Source organism: Cryptomeria japonica, chromosome 10 (genome assembly GCF_030272615.1).
Source record: "Cryptomeria japonica chromosome 10, Sugi_1.0, whole genome shotgun sequence".
NCBI lineage: Eukaryota > Viridiplantae > Streptophyta > Pinopsida > Cupressales > Cupressaceae > Cryptomeria > Cryptomeria japonica.
The window spans coordinates 113,815,608-113,841,334 of NC_081414.1; positions in this window are offsets into that span (position 1 = coordinate 113,815,608).

Consider the following 25,727-nt stretch of genomic DNA (forward strand, 5'->3'; position numbering starts at 1 on the left):
TATTAATGGTACAATATGATTCATAGTTTATTATGACATATATGACATACCTTAACATACGTGAGATTGTTATGTTGGATAAACCATTCATAACCTTCAAGTTCACTAACAACAATACAGTGGAGAGAAGAGTTGTCTACGAGCCTTCGTAAAGGGCCTCAGATGCTTTCTCAAGTAGAGGGACATCATGAACAACATCAAGGTCATCTTCATCATCATGATCAGCTGCGCGAGTGCTAAATGTGTCATGGATCAATGTATTTGTACCATCATCTTCAATTGTGTTTTGTGGCTCATGATCGTCATCTTCCATGGGATCATTATCTTCAGCTTCAATATTTCCATGTTCGTCCACTTCGAAAATCATATTCTCCGGGTTGTGTTGATCCATACCATGTGCTCCGGGGTGCTCGACCTATATAAAATTGATAAACATAAATAAACCATGATCATGATCTCATCATCAAGTGATTTATTATGTATATAAATTGTTAAAACGATATAATGAAAAACTTACCAATGGATGATAATCATGTCCACCTTCAATGTGACCATGCAGCCTACAATGTTTCTTAGCTGTTTTGATTAGAAGTCTTCTAGTCTTTAACCCCTTACAAATTTTGCAGGGACAATAACATTTTCCATCACCTTTTCTTTTCAAGTTAGACCACAATCTATCAATTGTCTCCTTATTTTGTTGTTCACTGATATTGTCTGACATGGTCTTTCTTCATAGGCAAGAAAATTGGGCTATAGAACTAGTTATATAGAAGTTGAAATGTTAGTTATGAAATCACATTTCAGTATAATATACCAAATTAAATTACTTGAAAATAGAAATTATCATCATTGAACCAAAACCATTTAACTCTTCTTTTTCATCTCAAAACATATCTAATGGCTTTGTGGTATGCAATCCTTGTATCATATGTTAAGTTGACTAATGTCTAATTGGGGTAATCCATGAGTGTCTAATGTGAATTCAGTATCCTAAACATTGGAGAGACCTTATTTGACTTTCCTAATCAATGTGGTTGTTGTCCTAATATGAAATACTGAGTTCTACCCTTGCCTCTGCATCAAACTTCTCACATCATGTTTCTTCAACAAAAATCACTAATATGAATTGAGTCAACACCATGAGGATAGGGTCAAGTATCATGGCAACTAATCATAATACATGAAGATGAGGTTCACACATAAGTGTTAGCTCTCAATAATGCCACACTTCCAAAACTGTCAGTCTCAAGACTTCTCCTATTGGGTTAGAACTCATTGATGTCCACAAGGCCAAATCAATGTATGTTAGCTTCAAAATCCTTACTCTAGGCTAGGAGGACCCTACACAAGGTCTATGAACACTCACTTGGTAGTATAATAGAAAGATCCTTCCCCTAGAACTTTGTTTGCAACACACACATCAATATTGGTAATAATTGTTATGATGGATGGTCTATTAGGACGGTAAATAAAATGCTTATTCTATTTCCACCCTTTGAAACTACAACAAGGTATTTGACTTGGCAGGGTCCCCACACATCACTTCAATAACAAACATTAGGCATTTCAACCTTTTGCCTTCTCAATGCATTTTTTTGTCTTTCACTGGTTTTCTCAGTCCGATACATAGGGATATCAGACCTTTCATGGCATCATCACACGTGTCTTCCAATATGTAGTCTTTTCATATTTTAGGTGCCTACACACTATGTTGTTGTTAAGTATTGATGTATTCTTAAGACATCTCATGACTCCCTTACATGTCCATACTTGGGTTTACAAACACAACTCTGTCAAAACAAAAACAATATCACTAGTAAAAATATGATTGTGACAATCAATACCCTTAGGATAGTCATAGAAATTTAATCTATTTCATTTGGTTTTGATCAAAAAACCCTTCCGAAGGTTGCATAGGGTCCCCTCACCCCTCTCTCTATCATCAACCACTTCAAAATACCAATCGCTTGGTCTTCCCACCAAATTCTTCACTCTTATTGCTTTTTAATGACTGATAAATAGAGATATCAGACTGTCCTCATGCCCAAATGTACCAAATCTAATTTGGAGCTCTACACACAACATAATATGATACATAGCATAAAAAAAGGTCTTCCCACACATTTGGGTGAATTTATATGCATGGGAGACCAAACTATACATTATTTACTCCTCTCGGCAAACACTAGGTAGGTTTTTGACATTTTTTGGAAAAACTATGATATCTAATTTAAAACACAATGAAATTCAATGCCACAAAAAGAAAAAATGAAGTTAACTCACTGCTCTACCACATCCAATTTACTTCCCATCAAATTATGATGATTTTCACAATGAAAAATGAAGAGAATCAGACTGAAACGTCAAAAAATGCACATAGAACCCCAATTTCATTAAGCAAAACTCTTGGATGGCATGCCAAAGGCCTATTTATTCCCATACAAGTGGGTTACAACCTCAAACCACCATAAACTAACTTTCCAACCATATTTTTAAGAATTTTCTACAAGAAATGCAAAAGTTGTCATGGCAATATGACAACTTTTTTCCCAATGGACCTCAAACTTTCACAATTAGGTCTCTATTTGTTGTTAGAATGCATCTATGACTAAGTATTAGAGGATATTACTAACTTGGGTATCATGATTTTATGTGTCTCTGACATGACTCCTACTAACTATATAAGGATCTTACTAGTCCTAGATCTATGCCTTGTCTTTTTGATATGGTTCCTATTGAGAATATATGAATCTTACTAATTTTAAATGTCATAAATTTTTTTTTTACATGCTCCATGTGTGTTACCAATGTTACTCATATTACTCACTTTGTACTTCCCTTTTATCTCAATATTGTAGATTGACAATATCATAAGTCTTGGGAGCTACCACCTTTCCAAACTTGTAGTCATCTCGACTCTTCAATATCTTGGTGAAAGAATATTTGGTTTCTCCATATTTTCCAAAGAGTACATGAGCATAATTTCATACTCTTGCTAAGAGGGGGCTAAATATTGCATCATAAGTTGTATCTCTTTAAAAATATACACTAGGTTTGGACTCACTTTAGTGGTTGTGCCTTATTTATGCCTAATTATACTTAGGTTTGAGAATGTTTCCATAAATTTGGTTCATTCCCTTATTGATGATGTTCCTCATGGCTCATTTTTATAGGACTAGGGTCTTGGGAACCCTTATTCATGGAAATTGGACCTAAAATTTGAAAGATGAATGTTGGATTTGCAAATAGTAGGAATTTCCTCTCCAAATTTGGACTTTTGCAAAAGTTCAATTTGAAAAGGTGCAAGGACCATCCATATAAGGTCCATCTTGAAAATTAAATGATAATACCATCCATGCATATTAAATGATATAGTCAAGTAATAAAGAAGGAAAACCATTTCATGAAGTTGTCAAATGATTTTAAAGATGCACAATAGTCCACTAAATGCAATTCACTAAAAAAAAAAATGAAGTATGCTACAAGATAGTGGGTAAGATACAAGGAATGAAGTTAAATAGACAAAGAAAAACCATGAATATTACCAAGTCAAAAGGAGTAGCTATAACGTCTTAGGTGTTTTTCACTTGCATAAATTAGACTTCTTAAGGATAGAAACACATGTAGATAGTAGTATGAAGTCTTTTTGACAATTTTTGAAGTAGTTGAAGGAATGACTTATTTTAGTTATATCTAACCCAAGATAATTTCAACTCAAAGTACGGAATAAAACCATATGTCCTATAAGTTTGGGAAGCTAATTGAGTAGCTGGATAAGGTAGAGCATGACTATAGGGTAGTCTTGAGACTCTTTTAACTCAATTAGAACATGTACCAAGTATCTAGGAGCTTACAAAGCTAATTCAATCATATTTCAAGTGAAAATGTAACAAAAGGAGTAAAAGCTTTGAATACACCTCAAAAACATAGTCTTTTCCAACATTTTTTTTCTTCATAGATGCAACCCTATATTCTCTTTATTATTTGAGATGAGATATAGGACTCCTTAGGCTTAGTTCATCTTAGTTCTTTAAATTCTATGCCAAGTGTTGTAACTAAAAACATTCTTACAGCAAGAGATATTATTTAATATCATTTAAGGTTGTAGTAGTGCAAGGAACATCAATATGAAAAGAGAAGGGTTGAAGAAGTCAAGGACCTTGAAATTATACATCAGAATTATGATACAACTAGCTGGGATAGAATTTCCCCCTCATTGGGATAGCCATTTGACTCCTATCAGGATAGCTGAACAAAGCCAAAGAAGGTGGATAAAGACAAGGGCAAGAAGAAGGTTAATGAAGAGGGAGATGTTGAAGAGGAAGAAAAGAAACAAAAAGATCAACAAAAAGAAAATGAAGAAGATTAAGATGTGTAACCTAGTTTGATGTTTTATCTAGTTTTGGACTTGAAAATTATTTATACCTTAACAATATTTAATGTTGTATGGCTCATGTAAAGTCACGATCTAGTCACTACAGTATATGAAACTCACAAGAATATGAAACTCTCTCATGAAAAATGAGAAGAACTAAGGAAGAAAGGCCTATCTTTTTATTGCAGGAAGAAATGGGAAAGAGGACACACTTGTAAACAAGATGAAACAGAAGAGGGAAAGATGTGTTTTTATGTGCAAATATCCATGGGCACCCAGGCATAAATGTAATGCAAGGAATCTTTAAAGAAATAACTTGTGTTATAAATGCAAAGAAAAATGGGAACTAGGACATATATGTGGAGGCCAACTACGAAAAATGGAGGCAATATCCAATGAAAAAGCATAAGGAAACCTGAGAAAAAAAGAAAGATATGATGAAGGAGACCATAAGAGAATCCCATCAAAAGAAGAGGGGACAATTGAAGAATGGAGTTTTGTGGAGGAACCAATCCAATAATCACAACACCCTCATAAATATGATAGAAGAAACCTCTTCATAGAACCTCAAGGTTTCATTGTTAAGTAAAGAGTGAATGCATTCTACTAAATAAGAAGGATCTAATAATAGTACATATATTGGCATGTGTATACTTCGTATTGGTTCATGCTTAATGTATTTTCAAGAATGATGCTTAACAACTAAGAGAATAAAAAGAAACAAGAATTTATTCAAAAGAGAACAGTATGTTTAAGGTCATAGATGTGTGGCATGCTTCTAGACAATATATGGAAAGTTTGCCCTTATTTTGTCTCATGATTACAATTGATGAGAGAAAACTTGTCTTAATATTACAAACCTTGGGAGGGGGCTGATATATTTGATCATCTAAACCTAAAGTTGCTTGAGGAAAAGAAAATTTAGGAGGGGAGGACTATGATCAGAGAGTTTTTTAGTGGTGAATCTTCGCCAATTGGCGAATTCCATGCGAATAGTTTGGGGCAACATCATGGTCAAATTGCCCAGAATTTTGGGGTTAATGGTACACTGTAGAATCTGGCTTCGCCATTGACCACACACTATCAACGTGCATGCCCATAATATTTAGCTGGAATCACTCAGACATGGGTATTAGATCACCTCTATTATTCGCCAGCAATAGTAAAACAACCACGTACCCAGGACCTAATTCGCCAATGGTAAATTAAATGTTTTGCATGCATCAGCCAAAATCGCCAATATCAAATAAAATATTATAAGCATTTGAGGACCCATTTTGCCCTGATTAAATTAAATTTTCATTGCACACCCACACAATTCACCAAAAATGCAATTAAATTGAATGTTTATTGGCAATTGCGACGCCCGAGCCTCGCGCAATTCACTAAAAATGCAATCATGGATTGCTATAAATACACTATTTCTTACACTCTTTTTTACAATTTGTTCATGTCTGATTAGTAAATTGGGAGCTCTCAGAGTCTCAAGTCTCGATTTGCATTCCACAAATTGAGTTGGAAAGTCGAAGTTCATTGTAGGGCAGAGGGCTAGAGTTACAATCCTGCAACACAGGCCCAGGCATTCATTCCTAATTCTTGATTCAGAGAATTGAGAAGGTATAAAGGTGAGTAATCATTTCTTCATACTTGATAGTATTAGTTTTAAATTTTAATTCGTAGTGAGAGGTCAAGACTCAAGATGTCACAGTCAGACATGGGTGAGACTCCTCAGGGTGGTGAAGGGATTGGGATGTCAGACAAGGGTAAGACTCCTCAGAGCAGTGAAACTGAAGGGATTGGGAGGCCATCAAAATGCCCAAAACTTAAACTTAAAGATAGTACCATAAAGTCTTTTTTTGGAGTTGGCAAAGCTTCTGGTCCATCAACCTCTACAGTTACAGAACCCATTCACAGTAGCTCACCACCACCACAAGGTGGGATTGTCATTGAGTTAAATGCATCAAATGAGGATGACAATACCGACATGGCAAAAGATGTTCTAAGGGATACACACAATGAGATACCATTGGCGAATGCAAATGCTAGTATTGAAGATGATGTTGGTAGGAAGAAAATAAAAAGGAAAGTAAAGCTTGGGTGAGAGTGGGAGATGAAAAGGAGTTTTAAGATTGATTGGGTAGAAAAGTACCCATTCATTGAACCGGTCCCAAACAATGATGAACAACCAATAGAATGCAGGTGTAAGATTTGTAGCTGGAAAACTAAAAGAGAGAGGAAGATGCAGCTAAAATTTGACACCATAGAAAAGCATATTGGTAAGGTTTATGAAAAACAGATCATAGATGGAAAAGAAACACAAGTAGTAAGATGGAAATAAAAGGAAGAATGTCTTCATGTTAAGTATGTCATGGAATATGAAGAGAATAACCACAAAATGATACTGATTCGTAATAGTGGATTTGGAAATACAATCAAGGCTAGGCTTGAACATGCAGCAAAAGATGCAAACATAGCAAAGACTGTTTAGATGAGTGTTGTTTTTCATATTATGTCGAGATGGCGTCCTATGAAAGATTTCCTAGAATTTAGTAATTTATTATCTTTTTTGAATGTTCCTCACTATCCTATGTCACATTGGTCAATAAACACTGGATGGAAAATGGCAAACTGTCTCGCTGAGGTGGAAAAGGAGAATTTATAAGAGAGTGTAAAAGAGTCAAATTTCATTTCATTATCCATAGATGAAGTTATTGCGGTAGATAACGCTGCTTGGGTTTGTATGTGTGTGTATACCGTAAAAGAACACGTTCGCCGAGCTCATCTACTCCATGTTCATAAAATGAGGGGCAATTCAACAACAGAAAATTTATATTTGGAAGTTAAGAAAGCTTTGAATGAAATTGCTGGTATGGATGACTTGACAATTGCCAAGAAGTTGGTGTGTGTTGCAGCTGATGGAGCTACAGTAAAGCAAGGTCAAAGGACCAGTCTTTGCGTAAAGATTACAAAGTAGTATTGCACCATACATGGTTGGCATTCACTGCATGACCCATCGAATGAATTTAGCATATAGAATTGTAAGCAATTTCCCTACAGTGTCAAAAGTTGAAGATCTAGTCCATGAGCTCCACTCATACTTTTGCCAAAGTCCTAAACGTTTTGCAGAATTTTAGATTTTTGCTGCGGGAGTAACAGGAGGAAACAAGCTTCTCAGGGATGTTGAGACCAGATGGATCTCCTTGCATGGACCAGCGGAACGAGTTCTAACAGAATATCAATCCTTGATCAGACTAATGTATGAGAAACGCCTCACACTAGACAAAGCTCCTCATCTCTTACATAAGTTAAGTGATATAGAGACTCTGTTAACTTTAGCTAGTCTTCTCCCCATGCTGGATTCAATGAACAAACTTGTTAAGAAAGCCCAAGACAGAACTATGTATATCAATGAGTATAACACTCCACGTAAAATGACATGCTTGAGCCTGGATGGTCTATATTCAGATCTAACAGGGCGAAGCCCAAATTTTTTTAGGTGGCAGATAATTATAGATTTGAATCATGCTGAAATTTTTTTACATTTCAATACAAAAAATGAGTTATGTGTCTTTGTAAAAGGATTTCAGATACCAATGCACCAATCTAAGATGAGCAAGCGAGGCAGAGCACTACCAGTTAAAAAGGAAGATTTTGACAGGATTGTTAAATCTGTTAGTGATAATTTGAAGTCTATTGCATATGAACTTTCAACTAAGATTTGTGAAAGATTCCCTTGAGAAGAAATACTTGAAGCCATGGGTTGTGTGTATCCTCAATTTTGGCATTCAATTGGAGATAATCCAAATGACATAAAGATGTATCATAAAAAACTAGAGGAATTGATATTGACATTTTCAAAAGATGCATATTGCAATGGACAACCAATAGAAGGAATTTTAAATTCAGATCATATTAGAAAACAATGTAAACAATTTGCATTGGTTATGAAACAATAGCTGGTTAACTTGGAGAATCCATTTGAACCTGGATCAATCACAAGGCTTTGGAAAAGGATAGATCAAAGTGAAGCATTGCGTATTGCAATACCAGAATATTTGAAACTTGCTGATTTATGTCAAACAATGATATTGGGGTCGGTGGAAGATGAGAGAGTTTTCAGTGCATTACGGCTTTGGAAATCAAAGATCAAAAAAAAATTAGACAAGAATTTGGAAAATTGCTTGAGGTTGTTTGTAACCCAGTATAATGTTAGAGATTTTCCATATGATAGGGCACTGGCAATCTGGAATTCCATGTGTGATAGATGAGGGGCGTGCAACACTTTAAAAGCTAGTGGTGCTACTGCTAGTGCTAGTGCTAAGACAAATGAATATGATGGATCGCAGACTCAGAGTCAGCATGAAGACGAAGACATTTTTGAATACCCGACTCAGAATGAAGATGAACTTGTTAGTACTTGTCAGTTTCCGGATCTTGAGTCCATTTGGGATATAGAAGCCTCGGATAGTTGGACTGAATCACTGAAGTGAATTAGCAGTCAGTTTATAGGTATTTATAATTATACTACAATTCTTGAGTCATATTACAATTGCAATTGGCAAAATTGCAATACTATAGTTGTCATTGATGATTTTTGATATTGTATTCCTTGAATTTGTCAATCAGAAGTAGAACGGATACTTATTTCATATTTTTAATTGTGAATTTGAATTATTACTAAACAATTAAATTATTAGTAAATTGGTATTTGGTTCCACATTATGTAACATGTTGAACATGAAATTCAACAATTTGTGTCACAAGATCCATAAAATTATTCATATTGCATAACTATTACTACTAGAACCTTTCTACTGTTCTACATTAAACGCTTAAAATGATGTTCATGGCGATTAGGGTTTTGTGTTTGTTTTTTTGTCTTAGTTGGCTAGTAAACCAAAGTTGTCGTGCATTGAAAATTGAGTTGTCCTCTATTTATTTGTCCATGTCAACGTCAAGTGTGGTCAAACGGTTGGTCAGACATTTTTAATGGTTATCACTAGCTCGCAGGTCCTTTATCATCAAGTTAATTTAAGTCGTGAGCTTGTGAGTACTGGGAGATTTTAGTTGTCGCTACCTTGCAAGATGTTTTGCACTTGACCATTTTATGTTGCGAGGTTGCAACTGGGTGTGATTTTATGTTTTCACACGGTCGCAAGGTGTTCATGGTTAAGTCATTTTAATTTGTGATCATGCGATGTAGTTGGTATCACAACTTAGTTGGTTTCATCGCTTGCTCGCAGGTTTTGAAGTTGTTTAGCATTTTAAGTTGCGATCTGGTGACAGGTAAGTTTTGGTTTGATTTTGTGGTCATTGCATGCTTGCGGGTTTGTAAGTCTTAAGTCAAAAAGTGTTGCGAGCATGTGATGGCAGTTAAGTGCCTTGTTATCGCAGGATCGCAAGGGTTTAAGTCAAGTTAAGTTTCGATTTGCGAGCTTGCGATGAAATAAGTTATTTTGTTAGATCAACGGCTATCGCTCACTCACAAGATTCTATGAGGATTCATAAAAGGGGTTGCGAGCTTGCGATTAAGAGGATTTGGTACCATTGTCGCTAACTCACCGGTTCTTTTCTTGATTGTTATAACCCATTGAGAGTGTACGATTAAAGATGGGGATTGACACGTGGACTTGTTTGTTGGGTTTTGTAAAAGTTTTGACATGATCGAGCTGAGATTTTGACATTTGTACAATTGCATTAATGCATTCTATCAGTTTAATTGAATTAATGCCACACTAGCTAGTTCATGCAAGTGTGGCAGTTAATGAGACTTGAGAGAAGTGATGACGCCCAAATACCATTTTATGTTGCGAGGTTGCGACTGGGTGTGATTTTATGTTATCGCAAGGTCATGAGGTGATCGCGGTTAAGTCATTTTAATTTGCAATCATGCGATGTGGTTAAGTCGCTTGCTCACAGGTTTTGAAGTTGTTTAGCATTTTAAGTTGTGATCTGGTGACAGGTAAATTTTGGTCTGATTTTGTGGTCATCGCATGCTCGCGGGTTTGTAAGTCTTAAGTCAAAAAGTGTTGCGAGCATGCGACGATAGTTAAGTGTCTTGTTGTCGTGGGATCGCAAGGGTTTAAGTCAAGTTAAGTTTCTAGTTGCAAGCTTGCGATGAAATAAGTTGTTTTGTTAGATCAATGGTTGTCGCTCACTTGCGAGATTCTTTGAGGATTCGTAAAAGGGGTTGCAAGCTTGCGATTAAGAGGGTTTGGTAGCATTGTCACTAACTCGCTAACACGTGGACTTGTTTGTTGGGTTCTGTAAAAGTTTTGAATGCCAATCGCTAATCAAATACAAGGGCATGAATTCAAATTTCGCTTGAGTACTTCAGTTTGAAGTTTGAATTAATGTTAGTATGCCACAATAGCTAGTTCATGCAAGTGTGGCAATTAATGAGACTTAAGACTTGAGAGAAGTGACGGTGCCCAAAATTCAAATAGTAAATACCATAAATTGCATGATCGAGCCGGGGTTTTGTATAATTGCATTAATGCATTCTATCTTCGAGGTAATCTAGTGAATCGAGCTCTGCAACAACATTGGAGAATTCAGAGTGTTGGGTGTGAGAAAATTTTAGAAAATTGGTTAAGTTTTTCTCCTGCAGCTAAAATGAGCTAGGCGACAAGTGGTACTGGAGGTTCCAAGCCCAAGCCCAAGCCCAAGCCCAAGCCCACGACAAGTGGAGCAGGAGGACCTGGAGGTTCCAAGGCCAATGCCACTGAGGAAACGATGGTTAAGAAATACAAAGACGAATTTGTAGATTTGATGCTAGGGACTTCTGTTGCTTTGAATACAAATCATTTGGCATGCAAAGATTTATGGAGCCAATGCAGAAACCCTACAACACTTAATATGACTGGTTCTGCTCTGTTTCATTATTTTTGGAAAAATAGGGTTAAGGGTGTCCCGATGTCAAACCCTTGGGATTTAAATATGGCAAAGTTAATTGTGCCAGATGTGTATGTTGATATGGATTTGATCAAAGAGCTAGCCAAACACTATTTCCCAGTATCTAGAGCAATCAGAAGAAAGAACCAGTCTGTCCTAGTTTCAATTAACAGAGCTAGCTTTGTTGAAGCTTTCCACATTACTGGTGCTACATGTACAGATATAGATTTGGAGCGGATTGCAGAGGATTATGACAAATAGAAAGGTGTTATCAAGAAGCATGCAATGCCTAGATACATGCCTAGGGTGAATAAGAAGCCGGTTATAATTCCAGAGAGTATCGAACCACCATTTGACATCACACCTTTCCACCATTGTATGCATTGTACAATCTATGGATTATGCAGAGTGTTGGGTTTAGATGGAGATTCAATAGTATTAGCTGAATTACTAATGATGGCTATGGACATTCAACACCTAGATGTTAACAAAGATTATGATTATGTGGGCTATGTGGTTGAACACATTCATAATGCTCTAGTTGAAATTCATAGTGGTGCACCCAACCCTACATTCAAGCATTATTCATTGCCGATGCATTTAATCTTGTTCTATAATGTTGAGTTCGTGGATAAAGAATTGGACCTTTTCAAAGAAGAATTGGGTGTCTTAATGCCAATACAAAGATGGACCCAGGTTTGGGACAGTAGTTCTCCCCATTCTTGTTTCCTTTTCTTTGAAAATTGGATTGTTTCGCCAATTATGGAAATGCTAGGAATAAATAGGGAACAATTGTCAATTAATGTTAGAAGAGTTTTGAGACCTTACCAGTATGTTCCAAACTGGCCTATTTCACATAACTAGGGGACTTTTATTTACTTGATAACTTTACTATGATGAGAGTCTATGGCTGTCCTCAGCCTCCCCATATTTTACCAAAATTTGTTCCAATTAGGATTGCTTTTATGGAGTTTATCTGGCAATTGACCCTAGTTGAAAAATAATACCTTGATAAACACAGGAAGAGTTCTTTTCTTCCTAGGCTTTGGGTTGCATCTAATTTTACCATTGGTAGGAGTTCCTTTGATGAAGTAAACAATTTCCTTAAACAGTATAGGTTGGTTAATGTTGTGTCTAGATTTTGTGATCCGGAACAATTTATTAAAGTTGCAATGCCAAAAATGACATCTTGGGCCACAATAAAGGACCATGAACCATTGGATGATGAAGATGTGGTTAGCAATTTGCTGAGAAAAGATTAAGTACAAGAAAGGAGAAGAAAATGGAAAAATTTGATGAGAGTTGAAGCAGAATTGTTGGCTGCTAACCCTAGTTTCTCAGGTTTTTACCCTGATAGCCCGTACCTGGAGAGGATTAACAAAATGCCAAGTTTATATGAAACTCTGATGGAACAAATGCCTCAAATTCCAGAAGTGACTGCTCAACAACAAGACCCCGAAGATGGACATTCTTCACATGGCAAGAGGCCACTTAGTGTGTATGCTGATGATGTAGAGAGTGGGGATGAAGTTCAATCTACCCAAGTGCCAGTTGCAAAGAAACAAAAAACCACTGAGGTCGGTACAATTGTGAGGAGAGACCCTACTAGAGAAATTGTTATAGAACAAGGACACAGGTGAACTCACAATACTGGTTCCCACTTTTTGACCAACTTTTACACTTAGATGAATATTTTGAAAAAAACCTTCACTTTCCAACACCTATAACTTTTAAACCATTAAGAATTTGAAGATGATATAAACTAGTGATTTTTAGCATCTTGTGTGTAGATTCTAAATATATTTTTTTCAAATTTGTTTGAATAAATTTTTATTGATTTTTCCATCTCTCAAAAAAAGTAATTTTTTATAGCAAACAACTTTTTTAAAAAGTGATGTGTATCCCAAAATGCATAATATTTTTTCTATAGATGATAAAAACTTAATTCTTTTAAATCTTGGTTTGTAACATCAATACCCAGGGCATGCAGTTGGTTTGATAGTGATATGTTGAATAGTTTTCATTTTATTAAGTTTTGAAATTCGACTAATTATAATTTAGATATAGGTGTACGCTTGAACACATAACTTGTTCTATATATATCAAAATTCAATTTTCTCTTTTTTGTTAGAAAGAAAACATCAATACCTAGTGCATAGATATTTTTCAGATTTTTTTTGAGTTAGTTTACTATTTTTCCCAATGCATTGAACAAAGAAGTTCATGTTGAGTGAAAAACCTACATTCATAAGAAATAAAATAAAAATATATTAATGAAATTAAATATATTAAAATTTATACTATTTGGAAAGCTTATAATAAGGACTAAATACTTTAAAAAAAAAACTTTTAAATGAATTAATTTGACCCCCCAAAACCTAATGTAAAATTGGTTTTTTATCAGCATTTGATAGATGCAAAGGAGACTCCATTGCAAGTATGATTTAGAAGTAGAGAGGTTCTATCCAAGAAATTTTGATCTAAGAGCCTTTGATTTAACTCTCTTCGATTGATTACTTCAAATGGGACCTCTTAAAGCTTAAATCATTATATTTTCTAAAAAATGTAGGACTTCAGCAAAATCAGGACGTACCAAAAAGTGGGAACCAACTTTGTGAGTTCAACTACTTTCATCAAATAAGGACACATCTTAGAGAAGCAGGACAGAATGAAGAACGGGGAGAAACAAACAAAGCCCTTGCTCAAGGCTTTGATGAGCGTGTGATGTTGTCAAATGAGTTCATGAAAGATGATGACTTTATTAAGTCAAATGAATTTAAAAGTTTCTTGACAAGGTTGAAACAAAATCAATTAAAACAAAATCTGATCATAGAGGAAGCAAATGAAGAAAAGAAAGAGGAGATCATCAAGGCACTATAGGAATATGATCCTAACAGGAGGAAATATCTGTGGAATAGGAAAGACAATTGATAAAGAGTACCGGTATGATTATGATGCCTAACTGGGATATCCAGTCTTTTTTATTTATTGATCAGATTAGGAAGTAAGAGGACCCAATGTTTAGAACTGAATTTGAAATTGGAGATGTAATAAGAGGATCAAGAAATAATCCTAAGTTAAATACACTTGCTGCTTGGTATTTGGCCCCTTCCACTCAAAATCCCCACCTTCTAAATATCCAAGTAGAAAAGAAAGCTGATAGAATGATGTGGAACTTGTAGAACACAACTGACATGGAGATTGCCTCATTTTTGACCCAAGTTTCTTTAATAAATTTATCAAAAACAGAGGATTTTTCAAGAAGATACATAGAAACATATACCCAATTGATTGCATTGTCTAAAAAATATGAAGAGACACTGATGAAGAAGGGTGCTCTGGAGGAAGAGTTAGTGGAGTTGAAAGAAAAAATTGCAAATGAGCCCCCTCCAATACAGATTATAGAACAAGTACACGAAATACCAGCTGATGTGACAACAAAAATGGAGGAATACACAGGGAAAATTGAAAAGCTTGAAAAGGAAAAAAATGTCAAGGCTATCTCTATTGTGTTAGGAATTCTGAAACACAAGATTAGTGTATTGAAAGACAAATTGATGGTTGTGCATAATTTGCACATTTCTTTGAAAGAGGCAAGCAAAACATCTTCTCAGGTTGTCGCTTTTCTTGGACCTTTGTTCAATGTTTGGTCAGGAAGAAGTAGAATAATGGATAAGCTAGATACTACAATGATGTATAGTGACGAGTTCCCTCCCAAGATTAGTGACACTAAAGACATGGTGGAGGTAATGAATGCAACTTATGCATTTTTCATAAGGAAGGATGTGCTTATAAATGAAAAATTGCAGACATTTGGGGAAGGTTATATTAAATTGGTGCCTTCAATTTATGGTAGTGACGGAGATTTGAAATCAGTTTCTGATTGGACCAGTGAATTTGATTTGATTATGGAGCAAGAAGAAATAATCAAGCATGTAAATGAATAGGTTGATGCTGATTTCCTTAACAGTTTGCTTGATTCACTGTTCAAGGTTGAGGTTGACCATGCAAAGTTTATTATTGAGTCCAGGGCAGTTACAGATGCCAAATGGACAGATTTAGTTGCAAAGTTGGAAGAGGTAAAGACATTCAGTTGGCCAACAGACAAAGAGGTGGACAGGTGGCAAGCCATGCTAAATCCAAAGAAGAAATCTTAGGTTGAGGTTGCTACCCAAGATTCCTCACAGTAATCCTAAGCTTGTTGAATCCTTAGGTTGAGGTTGCCACTTTTATTGATCAATGATGTTGAACTTGAAAACTCTTATATAGTTATAATAGCACAATTGTTGAAGAATTTGATAAGTGCATAGTTGAATCACATTGTGAATTTACTTTCTGATATCATTATGAATATAATATCAATATCATTTACATTTTGAGCAACGCGATCTTCACATAATTGTCTTTGTGTTGAATTTATGTTTTCACTGTGAATTCAATGGTCAAGGGTTTTTCAGTTTACATATCAATTTGGGTTGTGTAACTGTATGTAATGGCATTATTCATAATTTCATTCCTATTTATCTGCAAATGAATCTTATTGAAGTTTATTATCAGGTTGTCTTGAATTGTAAGTGACTCTATGCCCTAGGATAAGGCACTGGTCTATTGTCTTGATGTTTTACTAATTATGCTATATAATTGTATTCCTATCTAATAATCTATTGTGGTGTTTAATACTTTCATTCTTAATACTCTTATGATTTTATATGCTATTGATGTTTATGTAATATATATGTAGGTGTTTTATGACTGTCTATAATCTACCCACCAATTACAATGAGGTGAATCCTTAATTATTTAATATGATTCTAGACTAACAGAAATTTTGCATTCCTGGGCATAATAGGATTAGGAAGCATTAAATGAAAAATTACATACACCATAACAATGCAACAAATGAAAAAAGTTAAATCTCATGATTCTGATCATTTGAAAAAGATATAATTATACACAAAACAAATTTATATATAACTCCTTCAAAGAACCTGCACAGACAAAGCTTGACACTAAATGCTTTTCATTTGATTTGTAAATGACTATATAGTATACAACTTGCTCCTTTCACCTAGAGTCTAGAATCACTACTGGAACCAGAAAAGGAACCCCAATGACTATACAACTTGCAAAACTGCTTGAGCCATGCCATTATCACCCTGATGCCTTCATTTTAGATGGAATGTGAGATGTTACATTCTGTCCAAGTCCAACAGATCATTTCCAAATAGAGGAGGAAGCCTTCATACCCAGGAATAGAGAAAATGGAAAGAGGAACTTGAGCCTTCATGCCCATGATCAGGGAAAGTGGAAACAAGATCTTTAGGGTAAATGTAATCTGTTGGGGGGGGGGGTTGCAGCTTCCATGTCATCACAAAGATGACTGGCTGCCACTCCCCACCCAAACAAATCCTTCTTTCATTCCTCTGCGGGCTCCTTCTTCAAACCCCTTGCCATCCTATGGCAAAGTAGAAGCAGAGGATGTGCCATGCTTGGCCCTTCTTGACAAAAAAGGCTTTCACACCCCCTCTGGCAATCCTTCTCACTTTCACAACCCCTTTGACAATAAATAAACTCATACAAAAGAAAACAAAAAAACACCCATCCGGTATCACAGAGCACACACCAAGTACAAATCCATGCATGATCCTACTCAAACATCATCTTCCTTTCTGAGGAAAAAACCACTCTCAGAAAATGAAAAAGGTTTATTTTCTCTTCTACCAATTAAGTCACCACTCCATTGTATTTATAACATTTTCACACTTCATTTGGTGATGCTCATTCCGCATTCACGTGAAAAATTATCATTTTGGTGGTTTTCAACATGATTGTAGACTCTAGATTCCTAAAAGTCATCATCATGCCTGTCAAATCCACTGCATCCTGCTAAGGCTCATCTATTGTGAACGATTTTGTTTTGATTTTATTCCTCCTTGATTGGACAAATTCTACTTCAAAATCCTTGACAACAAGCAACCTGAGCTCTTATTTCTCAGAGAAATCCATAATCTCCCATCTCTAACTCAAAAGCTATCAAATCCTTTTATGCCTCTGAAACCGTCGTCCTCGCTTGTCTAATCAACCTTGACTCAAGAGAAACCTTCAAACTAGTCCCTCAGGAATGAGTCAGCATCAAAGCCTTAAAAATTTTAGGTTACGAGCTAGCGACCAGATAGTTTGTGGTTAAGTTTTATGGTTATCACCAGCTCGCGAGGTAAAATGTCTGAAGATGTGATCAAGCTGCGAGTTGGACAAGTTGGTTTGGGTTTACATCATGAGGTCTCTAGCTTTTTGGGTGTTAGCATTTTATGTTACCGAGCTAGAGATTGTTAGTGAAATTGCTTTGGTCGCAAGGTCTCCAATTGGTCTGAGATAAATAGTTTTATGTTGGTGAGTACACGACAAGGGTTAAAGTTACCACTATCTCCAAGTCACTACGGTGACAAGGACTTAACATTTGTGGTCGAGAATTGGTGAGCGCTAGTTCAGTTTCCCTCAGTCGCTAGATCTCAAGGTTAAGAAGGCTTAGCATTTTCAGCTTGTGAGTTGGAGATAGAGAGAGTCGTAAGGGCTTGTCACTAGGTTGCGAGAGTTGACGATTGTGTGCCACATGTTTTAATTACTTAAAGTTAATATCTTAAAATCGCCAATATTTTTTTTATGGTTTGAAAATAGCTTGAAATCGCCAATATTTTATTTTTATGGTTTGAAAATAGATTGAAATCGCCAATATTTTATTTTTATGGTTTGAAAATAGCATGAAATCACCAATATTTTATTTTTATGGTTTGAAAATAGGTTGAAATCACCAATGCAAATATTTTTCTGGTTTTAAAAACATTACCATTTTCCCACGCAATTATTTTTTGGGTTTTAAAAATAGTACAATTCGCTAGGATTTTTCACAAACTTTGAGCAATCATGGCTAATTCGCCAATAGAGATTATTATTTTTCTCTGTAAACTGCAAAAATTTGCCAGTAAAATTAAAATTTTCCTTGGAATTATACAACTTTCACCAGGTTTTTACACCTTGTCCAAGGGGGGGGTTTCTTAAAGTTTTCCCTGACTGTGATGCCCCCGATTTGAACAACTAACATTTCTTCACGGAAGGTCCAAATGATGAAATTGTCTTACATGGTAAGACTTCACAATTTCATGGAGGAAATCATTGATTTACTATAGTCAAGCTTATATGGATTAAAGACAATAAATATCAACCCTCACCATTAATCTCTAGCAATGGTGAATATTTAAGAGTGATAACATATTAAGGGTGTGTAATAATATGAAGAGGCATGCTAGTTGTTAGTAGGAGACATCATGGTTTAGGAGGGGATGCCACCACTCCAACAATCACCCCTTATTGAGTGGTCACCACTTCTGTACCGAATGAAGAGATATAAGTTGTGCACTCCCAACAGTTAGAATATCATCAAACCAAGCACTTAATACTTGATAAGGCATTGAATAAAAAACAGATTGATTAATTAATACTATTTGGTATGAATTCCTTTGTATATAATAGAATGGATTTTGGATTAATGAATATACTTCTACACACTAATCATTGAGAAATACATTATTGGCGGTTCTGTTATTACCCAGTCCAGTATCGATATGATCTTTTTGGGGAAGCATCTCACGATCAAACCACAAGGTCTCACTGCTGATTAGTCTACTGTTACTAGGGTTGACCCTCTAATATCTGAAATTTTGCAACTTATTTATTTTATGCTAAGTATGTGTCTGATACTAGAATATTTCATACGATTGAGTACTTCCAATGATGGTAGAAGGGAAGTAGGCTTGCAAGAGTGTTACGGTGATGGTTCTGTGTGGGCAAAGGGTTACAAAGTGTACTGCCCTTGGGCCTAGAGGAGATGACTTCTACGGAAACCTATTGTAACCTCTTTCCCCTATCATGGTAAAGATTCAAATCTGAAATTCTGAAATTCCTCATCCAAACATTATGCAAATCTGAAATTCCTCATGCAAATATTATGCAAATCCGAAATTCCTCATGCAATTATTATGCAAATGGGAAGATTCAATGAATGAAGGTGAAGATTAAACAATTCCTCATATTGTACAAATCCAAAATGAAGGTGAAGTTCAACAATTCCTCATATTATCCAAATCCAAAATGAAGGTGAAGATTCTACCTCGAATGGTGAGTGTGTCATTTGATCTTGCCAGGGGTTGAGCTCAACGCGGAAACCTGCATGGGATTGAATGCACAAATGACTTGCCCACTTTTTTCTTTTTTTTTTAAAGTAATGCCCATTGCCATCACAATTTCGATGAACTCAAACACTTTTAAAAAAAAAACAAATTTCATTTTCGATGAAGTTGGGCATTTTTTCAAAAAAAAATTTCAAATTTGGTCACAATATACCTTCTCCGTCAGAAACCTCCGTTGAAATTCTAGACCAAATGTATTAGTGTAATCCTTACAAAATTATTATTATTTGTTTAAAATTTTTATTATAAAACCAATTTAACCTAACAATATTTAAAATTAAAATTTAAGATGTAATTTAAAATGAAACAAAATTTTAAGACATGATTTTGTCTTCTACAAGACAATTTATTTGAGTTACTTAAGTATGTTGGCATTGTGTGAACTAGTATGAGGACTTGATGACATTGTATGTTGTCATTGATGTCAATATGCTGAAGAGGAGAGAACCGGTATATGTGAGAACTGATATAACACTGTGAACCGACATTTGTGCCAAAGTGATAGGTGTGTTTGTTTAAGGTGAACCGACATGTGGTTCTGGGAACTGACACATGGAAGCTTTGCATGACTACCCATTGGTAGTCTCAACTTCAAGGTTTCTGGTTGAAGTGCTTGAAGCCTGTGTGGCTCAACTGGTGACTTTTTGTGATGAGTTAGCATTGTAACAAAGAATAGATCATGTTGCCACGTCAGCCTTGTGCGCGTGAAGGATCTTGCATGAAGGAGATTGTTCCCATCTACCTCGGAAATGTGTGAAGTCTGTAAACAGTGATAACACATGATGGGTTATCAGCCGCCATGAAATTGGTGGAAAACGAATGAAGGAGAATGTCTTGAGATTGGGTCAAGACTGTTGCATTTAATGCAATATGTTCAATGGTCAGGATTGAACTGTTTGAATTCCTTAACCTAACAAGTTTAGGGTTTAGGGTTTATGCTACCGACCTATCTATTTCCTATAAGGTCGATGTTGTGTTTCTTTCTGAGGTTGTTGGAAAAAAGTTGTGTGTGTGTATCCAAGAGAAGAGATATGCGATTCTTGCCAAACCAGAGGAGAGAAGTGATACCTGCAGAGTGTAAGTGCAGAAGGTGAAGAGGAGCTAAAGCGGATCTGCATTAGCATTGAGTGCTGTTACCAAATCATTGTAATACCTGTTGATCTCTAACCACCTCAACAATTGGGAAATCCCTTAACAGGGTAGTTTTAACTAGCTTTCTATAAATCCTTTAATAGGGTGACTCAAAACCATTGAGTTCTTGAAATCCTCTAACAAGGTAACCTTTAACAGGGTTTAACCCTTAACCTGGTATTCTAGCCATCCCTTAACAGGATCGATTCCTAACATAACCTATTGTATCAATGTTTAACCGGACAAGGCTCCTAACAGAGCAGACTTCTAAAGAGTTCAAAAACAAGCTTGTGGGTATTCATCCCCACTGTGGTTTTTCCTAGTTGGGTTTCCACGTGAAAAATATGTGTGTCATATGTGATGTCTTCTTCATGTGATGATATGTTGTTTTCTGTCAAGCGATGAATCATGTTGATCTAGCTATTTATATATATATCTTTGATGGTAAATTACCTATTCATACACTAGGGTGAAATGAAAATGAGGTATTAGATTGTATGAGAAGATAAGTGTCAACCGGTTTATTCTTGTCTCAGTTACTCTGGGTTTTGGCCGGTTGTACTTTGTTCAAGACCTATGTTACTGTTTGTTTGCCTAGGCATAGTGTCTACTGACAAACCGGTTTAGGATTGTGTTTTTGCCTGTACTGATTCACCCACCCTCTCAGTACCTATTTGGTACTATCCATTCATCATTGAGTTATCAATTTGGTATCAGAGCCTCCTCCAGGTCCTCTGTGTTATAAGCTTAACCGCTTGAGGTAAAGATACCAGTCTAATGATGAAGAGGGAAGGTCGAAAGTTCAACAGAGAAAATTTCAGTATATGGAAAGACAACATGAAGATACACATCAGAAGCATGGGTGCTCAACACTGGAGCTATGTTGAGAATGCCTATGTTGCTCCTACCGATACTCTCACCGATGACCAAAAGAGAGAGATGCAGGAGAATGGGCAAGTCATGGAAGCCCTAATTAGTAGTTTATCTGACATTGAATTTATTGATGTCCAAGATAAGGTAAATCCCAAAGAGGTATGGGATACTCTTGAAAATATCTATGGCGGTGATGAGCATGTAAAACAAAATAAGGAAGAAATCCTTAGAGGGAAGTTTGAAGACATGTGGATGGTTGAAGGTGAGACCATTCAACAGTATGAAATAAGAATCAAAACCACTGTTGGAGATATCAAGAGTGTAGGTGGTAAAATAGAAGATTCCACTGTGGTAAGCAAAGTCTTGAGATCCTTATTACCGGTCTATGCAATAAGGGTTGCTGCTATTCAGGAGTTGAGATCAATAGACAAGACTAAGGTATCCCTAGACTCCATCATTGCAAAGTTGATAGCCTATGAGCTAAATAGTTTTGATGGCAGTGTTCAAAAGACTAAATCAGCTTTTAAAGCTTCTGTTGTACCATCCAGAAAAGGAAAAGAAGCTAGCACTAGTGGTGAACCAAGATAGAGTAGAGAAATGGATGATGAGGAGATTCTGATGGCATTAGAAGCTCTTCTTGCTAGGAAACTTCCTAAAGGAACCAACAAATACAGAGGTAAGCTCCCTTTGAAATGCTTTTCTTGTAACCGGATAGGACATATTGCTGTAAACTATCCTAATGGCATCAACAAGGACAAACTGAAAAGGTTCAAGAAATTCAAAGGAGGAAATCGGAGAAACTGTTTTGTGGCAGTTGATGAAGGTGTCACAAATGAGGAATTAGAAGATGAAGAAAATGAAGATATTGTGTTTGTTTCTGTCAAGGAAGATGTGCTAGTCAAGAAGGCTCTTGTCTCCCACTTTGATAATTCCAATGAGTGGATTATTGACAGTGGCTGTTCTCACCACATGACTGGTGACCGGAGCAAGTTTCTATCCTTGGAAAAGTATGATGGTGGTGTGGTTTTCTTTGGTAATGATGCACCCTGTATGGTCAAAGACAGAGGGTCCATCTCTCTAAATGGAAAGAGTAGTGCTAACAATGTGTATTGGGTTGATGGTCTCAGACACAACCTTCTGAGTGTTGCCCAGCTGAATGATAGTGGTCTCACTCTGGAATTCAAGAATGGAGTTTGCAGAATCAAAGGAAAGAGTGGTAAATTGGTGACCACTGGTATGCAGACCAAAGGTAACCTGTTTCATCTAAATGCAAATATAAGTACATATCTTATGGCTAAATTTGATGATAGATGGATATGGCATAGGAGACTCTGCCATGTAAACTTTGATAACATTGTGAAGGCCAGTAAGATCAAGATAGTTAGAGGGTTGCCGGTGCTAAGAAAATAGGATAATACCTTGTGTAGAGAGTGTCAATTGGGGAAAATGTCTTCCTCAACCTTTAAAGGTAAATCTTTCACTGCTGACAATTTGCTTGATCTTGTGCATACTGATTTGTGTGGTCCTATAAAAACTAGGAGTGTGCAGGGTGATAGATACTTCATGATTCTCACTGATGACCACTCAAGAATGATGTGGGTCACATTCTTGAAAGATAAGTCTGAAGCTTTTGTAAATTTCAAAGCTTTCAGAGCATTAGTGGAGAAGGAAAGCGGTAAAAGGGTCAAGTGCTCGAGAACTGATCAAGGAGGGGAATTCACTTTCGGTGAATTCAACAATTATTGTGAAGAACATGGCATCATGAGGCAACTGTGTACCCCCTGGAATCCACAACAGAATGGCCTAAAAGAGAGGAATAACTGGACTGTGGTTGAAGCAGCTAGAACTATGCTGATTCAAGGAAAGGTAGCCCACACCTTTTGGAGAGAAGCGGTGAGCACTGCAGTCTACACAATGAACCGGATACTCATTAAGAAAGGTAAGGATAAAACTCCTTATGAGTATTGGACCGGTAAGACACCCGTGGTTAGCTACTTTAGAGTGTTTGGTAGCAAATGTTACATCAAGAGGAGCGAACACCAGATCAAATTTGATGCGAAATGTGATGAGGGAATATTCCTAGGGTATTCCACCAAGAGCAAAGCTCTCAAGTGTTTCAATAATAGGACTCAGAGAATTATGGAAAGCATCAATGTAAGAGTTGATGAAACCTATGAGAAAACTGAGGAAACCGACAGTGAGCAAGCGGTAAATGAACCAGTTGTAACCTTCTGGGAACCGATTGTCAGTCAACCAAGTACTAGTAATAGTGTTCCTACACTACTAGATGCAGATGCTGACACTGATGGAGATGAGGATGAAGAAGAAAAGCAAGAGGAATCTACCAAGACCATTCCCTGGTATGTCAAGCTGAATCATGATCCTAAGCAGATCATAGGAGATGAGGATGTTGGAATTCTTACAAGAAGAAAGGTCAGAGAAAACTCATGTATGATCTCTGAATTTGAGCCTAAATCATTCAAAGAGGCACATAAAGATGAAGACTGGATCAAGGCAATGGAAGAGGAACTTGACCAGATAGAGAAAAATGGTACATGGTCTTTGGTATCCAAACCAGAGCATAAAAATGTCATTGGTACCAAATGGGTTTTCATTAATAAGCCGAATGAGGATGGCACAGTAATTAGAAACAAAGCCAGAATGGTGTGTAAAGGATATGCCCAAGAAGAAGGAGAAGGTTGTGGAGAAACCTTTTCTCCTGTAGCCAGATTGGAAGGAGTTCATATGCTTCTTGCATATGCAGCTTTTAAAGGATTCAAAGTATATCAAATGGATGTAAAATCTGCATTCCTAAATGGTGTACTTGAAGAGGAAGTGTATATAGAGCAACTAGATGGGTTTGTCTTATATGAAGACACTGACATGGTGTGTAGGCTACATAAAGCCTTATATGGTCTAAAGCAGGCACCTAGAGCATGGTATGAACGCCTGCATTCCCATTTTGTGAAGATTGGATTTGAGAGAACAAGCGAAGATAACAATATCTACTTGAAGTCTGAAGGAGATCAGATCCTGATCTGTGAGGTATTTGTTGATGACATTATCTTTGGTGGAGATGACAAGATGAGTCATGAGTTTGCAAATGAGATGAAGGAAGAGTTTGAGATGTCACTCATAGGGGAGATTAAGTTCTTCATTGGACTGTAGATCCAGCAGATGAAAGATGGAATCTTTATCACTCAGTCCAAGTATGTCAAAGAGGTGTTGAAGACCTTTGGCATGGAAGATAGCAAACCGGTTGGGACACCAATGGTGACTGGTTGTAAATTATCCAAAGAGGATGACTTAGCATTGGTTGATGAGAAGGAATACCGATCAATGATTGGTAAGTTGCATTATGTAGTGCATAGCAGACCAGATATTGCACATTCAATTGGCATTACTGCAAGGTTCCAGAAAAGTCCAAGAGAATCCCACTTGGTAGTAGTCAAGCGGATTCTTAGATATCTGAAGGGAACTATTGACTATGGGTTATGGTATCCATACAATAATGATTTTAACCTGAAAGTGTTCACAGATGCTGACTGGGTTGGTAATGTAGATGACCGGAAGAGCACAACTGGTGGTGCATTCTTTCTCGATGGTAGACTGGTCTCATGGATGAGTAAGAAGCAGAGTTGTATCTCTCAGTCTACAATGGAAGTAGAGTATGTTGCAGCTTTCATGAACTGCACTCAGACAATTTGGATGAAGCATGTATTGAATGGCTTCAAAGTTCCTGTATCTGAACTGGTAAGTATATTTTGTGACAATACTAGTGCAATTAACATCTCCAAGAATCTGGTCTTACATTCTAGAACCAAGCACTTTGAGCTTAAGTATCATTTCTTGAGGGAAAAGGTTCAGACCAAAGAGATTGCACTGGAACATGTTTCCAATAAGGAGCAGTTAGCAAACATATTCACCAAGCCTCTCCCAAAGGCTACATTTATGTACTTAAGGGGTGAATTAAGGGTGCTGCCCCTTCAAGAGGTAAACTAAAAGTATATGCTCCACATCAGTCAAGTATTGCATAGTCATATTTTTCTACAGGATTGATGTGTTGAAGGATGCTACTCCTTAGGGGGAGCAGCATAATGGAACAAGGAAGCTTGTGCCTCCACTTTGGCATTGTTGTCAAAGGGGGAGAAGATATCTGCAGAAGTTGGGGGAGAAGATGTGAAGTGGAGAGATATCTTTATATATTGCCA